General features: G+C 48.7%; 1 protein-coding gene across 2 annotated transcripts in view; it reads left to right on the top strand.

The window, feature by feature from the left end:
* Positions 1–3,856: 3,856 nt before the first annotated feature.
* Positions 3,857–13,352, top strand: part of BLK (BLK proto-oncogene, Src family tyrosine kinase) — a 54,725-nt gene continuing 45,229 nt past the window's right edge. For both annotated transcript variants that reach the window (XM_036032017.1, XM_036032016.1), the window contains exon 1: positions 3,857–4,046. The gene's annotated coding sequence lies outside the window, so the exon portion shown is untranslated. The remainder of the gene's footprint in view (positions 4,047–13,352) is intronic.

The following is a 13,352-nucleotide window of genomic DNA, read 5'->3' as shown; positions in this document are numbered from 1 at the left end:
TTCTGTTGAACATATCCATCGAATTTTTAATGTTAGTGTTTGTAGTTTGCAGCTCTAGAAATTCCATTTGATTCTTTTTATAATTTCCATTTCTCTGTTGAGGTTCCATTTCTGTTGATTCACTATTAACATTAATTGTTATAATTCTTTAAGCATATTTTCTTTTTATTCTTTGAACCAAACTATAACAGCTTAGACTCAGAAGCTATTGACTCTTTTTTTCTGGGCACAGTTTTCTGTTTCTTTGCATGTCTAGTAATTTCCAGTTGAAAATTGGACATTGTAGTGCAACCCTGATTTCTGATTTATTTTTCTGAAAGTGTTTGATTGCTTGATTTATGAACTGATCTGCACTTGAGTTGCAGTGTCGGTCCCCTCCATCATGTGTAGCAACACGGAAGTCACTGTGCCATTTTTACTTTTAGTATTTTACGTTATTTTTTAGTCCTGCTCTCTAAAGGTGTCCCCTATTTCTGCATTGTTTAATGGTTGGACAATTCTTTAGACAGAGGCTATGTTCAGACACCTTGAACATATAAACTCCCCACTTTCTGGTACCCAAGCTGTTCGTAGTTGGAGGAACAAATTCAAATCTACAGGAAGTCCTCAGGTCTCCCTTGACGTCCACTTTCTGCTGCACCCCCGGGTCCCCCTGGTTCACGCATAGTTTAGCAGTCAGTCAGGGATGTGTGGGGAGTTTATAATATCTATCATTTCATGGCTGCCTAACTTCCAGGATTTCCCCCTCACATTTCGGGGTGATGATGTACCCACTCTGAACAGAGGTTATTACTGTTAAGAGGCTAAACCCGTAAAGCTGCAGTTCTTCACTTCCTGCCCAGAACTGATTCCTTGACCTCTGACTTATAAAACTGTAGGCTTTCATTTCCCCATCCCCGACCAAATCTGCCACCTCCAGCTGAGAAAGCTGCTGGTTTTCACTAATAGTCCTGAAAACATGCTCGCTGTTTCCACCTGTAAAGCCATGATTCTTGTTACCCAAGGGGTTGAGGGAGGGGTGGGCAGGAGGTGTAGATCCTCTGAGCAAGAAGATCACAGGCTCATGGCCCTTTGGATGCAGTAGCAGTTTCTAAAGATTAAATGTTTTTCAATTGGTTGTGTGCCTTTGGTCATTTTCCAGTGTCCGGAAATGGTAAGTTTTGACGACTTTGTCTAGTTTCATACTTGTTTTCTTCAGAAGGCAATTGCCCACCTTCTCACTCCACCATTCCTGAAGTGAATCTTGCACAGGGTTATTTTAATGTTTCTTCCACTCAAATATTCTACTGCGCACGCCAGAATCAGAAATGTACTGGTGAACAGAGGCCGGTGAAGACACGTGGAAGCAGAGCTGCGAATTTTGCATAAGTCACCTCAAATGTTACAAAAATAAATGAGAAAGCCAGTGAAGCTGAACACGGAACTGGGGGTTTCAGAGCCTGGGTCGAGGCTTGGTGGAGCCCTGTGAGCTCTCTCTGAGGTTCCCCAACACAAGCGTCTAAGAAGGACTCCCCTGGCCTCACCTCACCCATCTCGGCGCTTCGCATCCTCTTCCCCCGCTCCTTCCCCCACCTCCCCTCGGCCGCTCTGGTGGACTCTGTGACTCTGCCAGAGCCCAGACGGCTGAAATTAACTTTCACTTCAACTCACCACCTGAAACGCAAGAGCAAGGTCATTTCCTTGTTCTTTTCTGAGTGACTGCAAGAATCATTTTTAGGTTTTTCTTTTTTCAACCCCTCTCTGGAGATACACAGAAAGATGAAGTTTCTTCTTTCCAGACCACAGCAAGCCAGCTACCGTGGAACCTCCCCTCCCTGCGAACGGAACTCTCACATCCCCTCACACTCTAACCTTAATTAAATAGATGAGCCAGAGTCAGAGGAAAAGGAGATTTTCCCCTTAGGAAGTTGGATTTTCTGCTTCCCACTATATTCTTGGTATCCTCAGGTCCAAGTGTGTAAAAGTTGCCCAAAAGTCACTTATTTTGTCCCCACTGATAAAAACAGCAGACATACTTAGGCAACATCACTGGATCCTTATTCAGGAAAAGGTTCGAGTTAGGCATCTGCCTCTAAGCGTTTGCAGGATTCTTAGTCACAAATCAAGTTCAAAGCCATCTCCTTGGTAACTTCCCCCAATAATCCTGATGGAGTTGCTGCCCCTGCCTCTGGTTAAACACCGCTTTGTGGAGGCTGCCATGGCTGCACTTACCATAACCATCATAACCGTTATTTATATCTCTACCCCTAGCTGGGCGTGTGCTTACCGCAGACAGTCACAGAAGTTTCTTGTGCTAATTGAATCGATGTAGCAGGGCTGAACAATCCTATCTCAATTCAGTAAATTTTAAATTATAAGTTTAAGCAGTTCAAGAGTCTCTCAACTTAAAAGGCAGAAAACTGTACTTGAACAATGATTAAAATAAAATTAAAAAATTTAGAAAAAGAGTCTCTCAACTTGTATTTAGTGCTTAGATCCAACTCTCAGGTGTCAAGAGATGAATACTGTAAAAAATTAATAGCCACAACTCACTGAGCACAGCTGGCTCTGGACACCGCTCTGGGCCCTTTGCTGCCAAGAACAGAAGAGACAAAGCTGTTTTAAAGATCAGGTTTGGGACTTTGATTAGGCACATCACCTTACCTACCAGTCCTTTGGAGCTTACTAAATTCTAAATATTATAACAAATACTTTTCCTGCATTGATCTATTCATTTTCACAAAAATCTTTTGGGGAAATGAAGCAAAATTTTCCAAGGAGCCTTAGAACCCAAGAACTCTATGTTGCTATGAGCATCTGTCAAAGGCCAAAGGCACTTTTTTTTTAACCAGGAACTCACAATGAAATATTGTCTTAGTCCTAAAATCCAAGAAAAGAAATCCCATGGTGAAACTGAGATTGTGGATTGCAGTCAGGCCAGAGGTAGCAACAGGACTATCTGAACTCCATCCGCCCAACGTCCCCAGACATAAAGGCAGGAGAGGATCCCACCCACTGGCTTCCTTTGGTCCATGTATCAGAAAGCAATGATCCCTCAAATTTTTTAATTTAATTTAAAAAAAACAAAGTGGGTAACCAGCAGCTCACCTGTCTGCCTGGGCCAGCAAGTTTCCTGAGGTCATCTGAGCAACATTCCTGGTCCCGTTGGTCACTCGGCTGGTGGAGTCCTGGACAGCTGCTCTCCACTCTAGATGTGCAGGCCCTTCCCCCGTGGCCTCCTTCAGTCTCTGCTCCTCTGAGTTTTCAGAGCCAAGTGAAATAGCTCTTGGAACTGACTCTAAGAGCAGAATCAATGGCTGGCTAAAGTGCTATAAAACAACAACAAAAAACCCCAGATACTAGCCATTGAGAGCCAATTCTGTGCCCTTCTCTCATACCCATGCTCTCACTTGTGCTCACAGCATCTCCCAGGCCAGGCATTATCAATAGCATTTGGAAAGCCAAAGCAACAAGGCTGAGAGACTAGATAGAGGCCCTGGCTCACACAGAAGGCACCAGGCGGTGGGTCCCAAGCTTTGTGCTGTCTTGCAGACAAATGCTGCAAAGCAAAGCAAAATACCTGACAGAGTTAGCTTGAAAGTTTACTACCTCTGCCAGGCTCAGGTAGGAAGAACACCACTCATGCTGGTAAACCCAACCCCCCTGAGAAAACTTTCTGGTGGCACAGGGGTATTCTGACCAATGTGGCCCAATGACAGAGAAAGACCAGGTGCTCATGGGCTGTTCTCGAGCAGCGGTGGCCATTGGACCCAGGGAACCCATGGAAGCTTTCAAAGTGCTTGGGAGGGGCGGGACTCCCCTGGAGGGGCGGGGCTCCTTGGGGGCGGCTGGTGCAGCTCTGACCACAGACTGGAGAGCCTGCCACCTCTGCCCAGTGCTTGCGGTGGGCAGGAAGCCACAAGCTATATGAACTGATTGAGACAGCTGAGATGGGCTTTTCCTTTAGGATTGCATCAGCAGTTGCTGGTTATAATTAGAAGGCCACTATACCACAAGGATGCTGGGATTCGAAGAGCTATGGTGAAAAGCCACTGAGCATTGCCAAGGTAAGACTACATCTTCTGCCTTCTAGGCCATCTCACTTCCTTAAACTGTGCAAACAGTGCTGTAAGGCCCATAGTTGGGAAGGCAGGCAGGAACGTTGCTATGGATGTTATAGACAGAGAGAGAAGACATTAATATGATCTGAGCCACAGCTATGGATAGATTGTTCCATCATTGGTTCATTTCAATTTTAGAGAGGTTGTTTTTTCTTTAATTATATTTAATTGATTATGCTATTAGAGTTGTCCTGATTTATCCCCCTCCACCCAGCACCCCCTACTCCCTCAGGCAATTCCCCCACCATTGTTCATATCCACAGGTCATATGTATAAGTTCTTCGGCTACTCATTTCCTATACTGTACTTTACATCCCCACGGCTATTCTGTGACTACTTATTTGTACTTCTTAATCCCCTTACCTCTTCATCCATTCCCCCAAAATCCCCATAACCATCTGGTAACTAACTTCTTTTTTTCTTGCTGCTTTTAAGATTCTCTCCTTATCTGAAACATTTGGCATTTTAATTATCATGTGTCTTGGAGTGGGCCTCTTTGCATCCATCATGTTTGGGACTTTCTGTGCTTCCTGGGCTTGCATGTCTATTTCCTTCACCAAATTAGGGAAGTTTTTTTCCATTATTTTTTCAGATAGATTTCCAATTTCTTGCTCTGCCTCTTCTCCTTCTGGCATCCCTGTCATGTGACCGTTGGACCTCTGGAAGTTGTTCCAGAGGCTGCTTATACTAGCCTCATTTTTTCGGGTTCTTTTTACTTCTTGCTGTTCTGTATGGTTTGTGGGGGGGGGTTTGTTTGTTTGCTTCCTTATGTCCCAAATCATTGATTTGATTTTCAGCTCCATCTACTCTACTGTTGTTTCCCTGTAAATTGTTCTTTTTTTCAATTAGTGAATCCTTCATTTCTGACTGGACCTTTTTTATACTGCTGAGGTCCTCACTAAGTTCCTTGAGCATCCTTATAACCAGTGTTTTGAACTCTGTATCTGATAGATTGCTTATCTCCATTTCATTTAGCTCTTTTTCTAGAGTTTTGATCCGTTCTTTCATTTAGACCATGTTTCTTTGACTCCTCATTTTGGCAGACTTCCTGTGGTTGTTTCTATGTATTAGGTAGAGCTGCTTTGACTCTGTGTCTTGGTAGTGTGGCCTAATGTAGTAGGTGTCTTGTAGGGTCCAGTGGCATAGCCTCCCCGATTACTCAAGCTAGGTACTCGTGGTGGGCCCTTTGTGTGGGCTCAGTACACCGTCCTTTTGTAGTTGAGCTTTGGTTGTTGTTGGCAGATCAATGGGAGGGATTTGCCCAGGTCAGTCAGTTGCAAGGATTGGCTGTGACCACTTACCACCAACCTCCACCCTCCATGGAGGATCAGCTGTTTAGGGTCAGGGTGGTGGTGCTCCTACATGGTCTGTAGCTGTCCACTGGGTATGCTGGCCCTGGGGATTTCCCGAGTGGTACAGGCCAGGATTAGCCCCAACCTGTGTTTTGCCTGGGGCACCCAGCCTGAGCTGTAAAGCAATCTGAGGTGGCTGCTACTTATGTTGAGCTTAGAGATTCCCAAGCAAAGCCAAGCTATGATTCTAATCTGTCTGCTGTGAGTGCTGGGTCTGGGCTCACTGAAGCCAGCTGTTTCTTACTTGATAAGATTTAAGAAGTTGTGAAGCCTGCATCAAGACCAGCCATTCTAATGAAAAACCAGCTTGGGTGGGCCCATAAGTTGGGTGGGGCAGAGTCTCTGGGGATCTTTACCAGCCTACAGGCTCTGTGGGGTGAGGGCTTATCAAAGGGACAATGGATAGGTGTGCCCCTGATGCCAGACACTTCAGTTTCTCCCTGTATGCCACTGGTGCCTTTCAAGCTGCTACCTTAGTGCTGGGGCTCAGAAGGAGTGAGTCTGTGTGTGGGTTCTTTAAAAGGAACTGCTTAAGACTCCAACAGTTTCTCTCACCAACTCAATCCCCACTGGTTTCTGCAGCCAGAAGTTGTGGGGACTTATCTTCCTGGCACTGGAACTCTGAGCTGGGGGGCCTGGTGTGGGGCTGGGACTCCTTGCTCCTGGGATATCCCTCCCTAATTTTTATCCACCCGGACCAGCTCTTCTATGTCTGTGCCCTTCCTACCAGTCTAGATAGGTGTGGTTTCCTTAATTCTGTAGTTGCCGAACTTCGGTTCCTCTTGATTTTGGGATTGTCAGACTTCCATTCAGCTCAATTTCTGATGTTCCTAAGTGATGGTTGTTTCATATCTTAGCTGTTATTTTGATGAGGTTGTGCAAAGAGGCAAGCCGTGTCTGCCTATGCTGCCATCTTGCAGTGAATGCTCTCTCTCTCTCTTTTGATTTGTGAAAGTTTATCCATTCAAGGTGGATCCTGCTACTGAGGAAAGACAGACAAAGCTGTGGGCTGGGGATATGGCTGGGCACACACATGCCAGCCAGGGGGATCTAAAAGTTACTCAGCCTCTCGAAGACAGAGGGTATTGCTAGCTACAGGGCAGAGCTGACAGAGGCTAGCTGTGATACATGGGAGTGTCTGGCTCAAGGTAAATGATGGGTTGTTGCTTTTGTTTCATTTTGTTTGTTTTTGAAAAGGTTTTCCATTTCTCAAGCATTTAGGGGTAGGGTGATGGAATAGGTTTAATGGTGATCTTTTTGTTTAAGAGATCTATTTGTACATCTGTGGAAAGGAGAGGACAGCTGATAGCATATTTGTATTTTTTTAAATTCTAGGGTTTTGACAGCTTTTCCACTCATTTTCTACCTGGCCACTGCTTTCACCCTCAACTGCCCACATTGCCAAGCAATTAAACAATTACTGTATCACTGTGCTTCCATAGTCATAGGGAAGAATTCTGCATAATATGTATGGAGATGCTCCCCTTTCCCGGATGGGAGCTGCATTCCCCTCTCCTTGAGTGAGGACTGGACATGCAGATGGAAAGGGAAAAACAGAAACTCCATAGTGGAGAATCCTGGCAGACACTACCTCAGGCAGCTGATCAAGGTTACTGTCTCAAGGGATAAGTCATGTATTGTGTAACTCCTGCTATGATACAAGGAAAAATACTTCACATCTGTGCTAGTCTTTCCTCAAATACATTAACCCCAGTCTAGTCATGAAAAACATCGGACAAACCCAAATTGAGGGACAGCCTACAGGCCATTTGACCTTCAAATTTGTCAAGGTCATGAAAAATAAGGAAAGCTGGGGAAATGGTCACACGTCAGCGACAAGACAACTAAATCCAGAATTTACACCCTGGACTGGACTGAATCCTGGAACAACAGCAGCAACAAAGAGTCATTAGTGACAAATAGGTGAAACTTAAAGAAAGCCTAGTATTTCCATCCATAGCATTGTACCAGTGTGAATTTCTTAGTTCCGGCAACTGCAGCATGGTGAGGTGAGATGTTCACCCTGGGGGAAGCTGAGTGAAGGGTATACGCGAAGTCTCTACACTATCTTTGTAATTTTTCCATAAACCTAAAATTACTGTAAACTAAAGCGTGAAAAAAAGTTTTACGTATCTAACCTTAGAGCAGAAGCGATCAAAATCTGAGCGTGCTTGGGGAAACTGGCATCCGCGGCCCGGGGGTCCCCGCTGAGTCTATGAGTGCTCCAGAACCTGGCCGACCTTCTGCATGTTTTACCATTCTCTCTCCCGACCCCCATCTCACTCCAGGAAAGCTCTGACTTTCCTTCCCTTTATGGTGTTTCTCATCAGACATTCATTTTCTCATTCACTGCACATTTTTTGCGGCCTCCCTCTGTATCAGAGGTTTTAGAGCCAAGCACCCCACCCTTTATTGGCCCAGCCGAGCTCACTAGGCTGGGTCACACCCCTCAGGCCTCCAAGTGCATGCGCAGTACCCAACCCTGACACCTCCCCGGCTAGGAAGCAGGAGGCCAATAAGAGAGACAAGTGGGGAGTCCAACCCTGCATAGACTGCCTGGTGGAATCTGCTGTCCTCTGGACTCAGTCACCCCCGTGGGATCTGTGGCTAGCCAAGCACTGTGAGCTGTCCTGGAAAACAATCCCCTCTGAGTGAAGCTGTGGCCTTAAGGAACTGCAGTGGGACCCAAGGGCCAGTTCCTGCTTGAGTGGCCACTGGACCCTGGGAGCCCACTCTGCTGCCCTAGAATCTGCAGCAGCCTGATGAGGCCAGCATCTTTGCTTGTGAGGTTCAGGTGTGTGGGGAGATGAGGAGGAAACAGAGGAGCTTGACACCCTACCCCCACGCCCCTCCACCCCCAGCCCCAGACACAGCAGAGCAGGTGTGCCCTTGTTCAAAGGTGAGGTCTCAACCAGACTACGAAAATGTTTCGGAAGCAGGAGAGAAAGAAGAAAGAACTATGAAGCTACAGGAAGACAGCACTTAGATGAAAATCACAACCCTTAGATGAAGATCAAAACTAAAGAGTAGTGATTACCACTGGGCCTAAACTGCCTTTCCTATCGCATCTCCTGCTCCCCACGCTGCCCACCCATAAGCTTGGACAGCACCAGCCATGCACTGCTTCTGAATGCACCAGCCGGTGCCCTGCCGGCCCCTCCACCTGGGGTCCCCTCCACGTGGGTCCCCTCCCAGAGTTCTCACCCAGGCAAGTCCCACTTGCTCTAGTTCTCAGAATTAGAACCAATGTCTTCCCTTCCATCACCAGTGCCCAAGTCTATCCCTATGTCCCCAAAAACCTCCAGCGCGTGCTCAGGCTCTTTGTTTTCAGACCTGCTGCCCCTCTGGACCTGAGCTGCTCCAGGACGGGGACCAGGTCCTCCCTCCATTCTCCTCTGGGTCCCAGCACCCAGGTGGTGTCTGGCATGGGGGGGGCACCCTACAAAATGGTTCTTGACTAAAAGAAACTAAGACAAGATCTCGAATGCAAGTGAAGATTAAGACATGAGGAAGGAAGCTTGAAGGAGCAAAAGCATGTAAGATTCAGTGATCACCCTTAGCCACAGTGAGCTGCGGGGGCCCTTGCAGAAAGGGAGGGAGTGTCACCAGGCCTCTGGCATGATCTGCTCCCTACAAGGCCATGTGGACCAGGAGAAGGTGCTGGGCCTTGGGGCCAGCCAGTCCCTCACGAGGACCTGGCTCTGCCTGTCGAGAAGTGGGGAAGTGTGAGTAACCTATGAAATGGGCACAGTCGCATCCAGCTCCAAGCTCAGATGTGAGAACTAAATTGGACAAGATGGTCAGAGCATGCAGCCTGAGGCATAGGACAGGCTCGGCCCGGGCACTGAGCCACTGCGTGACCTCTGCTCCCCGTGGGCCACAGTGTGGTTCATGCTTCCTTACAAAGGGCTGACACTTCCAAAGCCATGGGGGTTCTCTCGGCTGTTTTGTCATCTCTGGCTTCAGCACACCTCGGTACCTGGGCTGCCAGGCCAGCCCCAGTTGAGACCAGCAAGGCACCAGAGGCACAAATTGAGAAGGTCCTGACCCTCATTGTCACTCGAGAGCAGGGAATGTTCGTGTATGTGCACATAGTGCCTACAAGGGTGGGAGATGGTCTGTGCTTAATGAATGACATCAGGGGTTCTGACCTCTGGACTGGGGACCCCTGGTGGGTTGTGTGGGCCCTGTAAACCCCCTGAACTTGTAGGCAAGCTTTTGAGGACAGGCACAACTTTGGCAAAGAACGTTTATAGCTTTCATCAGATTCCCAAAAGGACTCACCAACCCCAACGTATTTGGAATCACCAAGTCCAATATTTACCAAGGATGGTTTAATGTTATCTCTCAGTGTGTGTGGATGCAAGAAAGTGTAAAGAACTTGGCCATAGGAGTAAGACAAGGCAGCCATGCCCGAGAAGTCCTATAGCATAGAGGTCAGACACCCAGCCCTGGGACCAGAGGGCCTGAGTTCAAGTCTCAGTCCTGCCACTTCCTGGGTAAATTACCAAATGTCTTCATGAAATACCAATAGTTCAACCTCACTCTATACTGGAAGCCTTCCCTACCTCAGGTGGGTTACTCATACCCTCAGGTTTTGTTTCTTTAGTTGTTGATGACAGCACATTGCAGGGTTATAAGAATTAAAGCCCTGATTCTTAGGTGAGTAGAAACTGAAGAGTCTGCAATATTTCCATTTAGATTCTACTCAGTCCTCCATGTGAGAATCGGCCAGAGGAGTCCTTGTGATTTGAAAAGGCACGGGCCACATTATGACTTCTGTGACATTTTTATGCACAATATTTATTTTGAAATCTCAAACAGGAGAGTGTGATTCTAAGTTTCTCAAAAGCGGGAGTGAGTTTAATAAGTTTGAGAAACCCAACTCAGGCTGTGTTGGGCGTGGCCCATGCATGCAGCTCGTCAGCGTGAGAGACGTGCGTCTGGATCCCGGTGCTTGGGTGTTCAGGGAACCACGTTCCAGACCCGGGCTGCGGCACCCTTTCTTGGCTTTCGGGCCTCAATGCCTGAGAGCAAAACCCAGGGCCCCGGTACCACACAGCCTGGGTCTCCTCTCCCAGCTCCTCTCCTTGTGCCCTTCTCCAGGCAGCTGGGCCCAGCTGTCCAGCCCCTGGGGACCCTGGTGCCCATCGCATCTCAGAGCTTTTGCCAAACCCTCCTCTCTGCCTAAAATGCCCATTTCTGTGAGGAGCGCTCTCGTGTCTGCTCCAAAGTCCAGTGCCAAAGTCTCACCCTGCCAAGTTTTCCTGTAGCTGTTCCTCTTGCTCTGGCCCGGGTACCACTGGGCATGGCGTATGGCTTCTCCTGCTGGGCCCAGGGGGAGCTGGAGTAGAAAGAGGTTTGAACTTTGTGCCATGTGGACACGGCTCTCCACTCCGGCTCTGCATTTACACCCGGTTGCGTCACCAGTTCTCAGTTGCAGAATCAGAGAGTAGAGTGCTTTCCTGAGCCCACACAGATCACTGGAGGCCAACTTGGCCCTCGGGTCAGGCCTACTCGACCCTCACCTCTGCCTGTCCAGCCACACACCAGGGGGTGTGTCTCTTGCATCTGCTCTTAAGTTCTCCCACGTTCACTTGGCAAACCTAAGGGGACAACAACGCAATGCTGGATTTGTCTCCCTGCTTTATTCCTTTTACCTTCTCAAGGTCACACATATTCTCGGGACACTCAGGAGTATGTATCTGGTTCATTCGTCATTTCAAAACTAATGTGCTGTTTTTGAGAACAGTGACGCTAAGGGGCCCTTTGAAATTGTTGACAACGATACCAGCTTCCTGGAAGGGAGGAGAAGGGGTTGAGCGAGTTTAGTGGGAATGTGTCCCCACCTCTGCAAGGCCACCTGGTGGGCTTAGGGAGGTTGTAGCAGAGAGCAGGTCCCTGCAGGGTGGGTAGGGGTATCGGTCCCCAAATAGGACATCTAGTCGGCACATCTCAGTTTGTGCTGCGTAGTGACAGATAACCCCAGTGAGCTGGGAGTGCTCCCCTGTCTCCAGGGCTCGGTCCATGGGGGACCCCGGGGCTCAGAACTTTCGGGGTGACCCACTTGGCCTTCATCATTGATCTGCACTAGCTGTTGCTAGGATGTCTCATTCCAGAGAGACTGGGCCAATCCCCATCTCAGGACTCTCGGGCCACATCACGGGTGCAGGAATCAGCACGCCCTCCTGTGCCAGTCTGGGCCATGGGACTCTCCGTGAGATCCGAGCCCTCGTGTGCCCAGGCTGACTCATGGCACTTCTCTCGGTCGGTCCACGCTTTCTGGTCTAACCCAAGGAAGTTCTCTTGTCTCTGCTTTCTGCCTCCGTGCAGCAATGGCTTGAATGTGACTGAGGAACAAAATAGCAAACTGATAAAAGTAAGAACATCCATTAATATCTCAAAAGACAGGTGTCTGCTCTACCTGCTGACAGAAACAGCGTGTCAGCAACACTGGGTTCATTGCTTTGAGAATTTTTCCAACAGAGAGTACAAACGGGGTCTTTATTTACAAACTGTGTCATCAGAGTGGGGGAGCTGGGTGAGCATTTGGGGAATGGGAGGAGGGAAGGGAAGGGGAATGGAGCAGGAGCAGGATTAGGGAGGAAGGACGGTGCAGTTGGGGGAAGAATAAGAGGATGGTTATGAAAGAAGGAAGTAGAATGTCCTACCTTCCTGCCTGTGGCAGACTCTGCCCCCGGGAACCATCCTAGATCTAGTAGGTCTGGCCTGGACCACCTGGATGATGTCGAGATGCAGGTTGGTGCCCATAGGTCCTGCTGGAGACGGGGGGTCTGTCCCTACCTCAGAGGAGGGCAGGTATGGCTGCCCCTCTTGGAGAAGGGACACCCCCTTATCCTTGCTGCTGAGAGCTGTCAGAGGAAGGACAGCCAGTGCTCTAAAGGAACTTGAAAGGGACAAAAGCCTGGTGACCCAGTACAGTTAACGTGTCCAGTGTAGGAGACTGGCAAGTACTTAGAATTTAGGAGTGGCTCATCAGAAAACTCCAGTGGGTAGACCTCAGGGTTTGGGGGAACACAAGGTCCACGTGGAGATAAAGCTGAGAGGGTGCAGAGATTACCCTGGCCCGGGGGTGCAGGCGGCTTTAGCAAGACAGGACAGGAGCAGGAGCCTGGCACCAAGAGGGAAAGAAACCAGGAGTGCTGGGAAGAGAGTGCCCAGCAGCACTGGGCCCTGCAAGCTGGTTTGTTCCCAAGACTGCATGTCTACAGCTGGGCACTGGCCTTGCCATCTTAGCCAGGCAACTTCCTTTCTCTGGCCTTCGTGTTCCAACCCTGCCAAGCAAGGGAGTAGATTAGATGGCCTCCGAGCATTCCATGCAGTCAGCCCCTCGATGGGTCTACTTGCCACGTGAGGCATATTGTCAAACCTGGAATAGCTGCCAGTACTTGAGTACCGAGAAGTGTGCCAGGTGCTTTGTGCACATGAGTTCACGCGACTTCCCACGACAGCCTTGTGATGTCATTGGGAACCCACACAGGGTTCCAGGCTGGAAGGCCAGCACCCAGATGCAGACTCAGGTCTGTGTGGCTCCAAAACCAGAGCTCTCACCTCTCCATTAGTCGGTCTATTAATTGCTCACTGTGTGCAGAGCACCGATCAGGGCACCACAGGAAGGCAAGGGAAGGCTGTCACCCAGGACATGCTTTGAAATCATCTCCAACTTGCAGGTGTAGCACAGTGACTGGGTGAAAACGGAAAGCCAGGGACAGAGGCACTCAAGATGTGTTTACACAGCATCTGGGAAACCTTTGCCCAGAGAAGCTCCTACTCACACGGGGGTCATTTCTGCAGGCATGTTCTCGCCTGCAGAAATGACCCCCGGAGAAGGCTTGCCTAGTTCTGGGCTGGGTCAGTGCATGCCAACTTCCCTTACTTT

The sequence above is a fragment of the Phyllostomus discolor genome, chromosome 8 (assembly GCF_004126475.2).
Source record: "Phyllostomus discolor isolate MPI-MPIP mPhyDis1 chromosome 8, mPhyDis1.pri.v3, whole genome shotgun sequence".
NCBI lineage: Eukaryota > Metazoa > Chordata > Mammalia > Chiroptera > Phyllostomidae > Phyllostomus > Phyllostomus discolor.
This window is presented reverse-complemented; position numbering and strand designations above follow the sequence as displayed.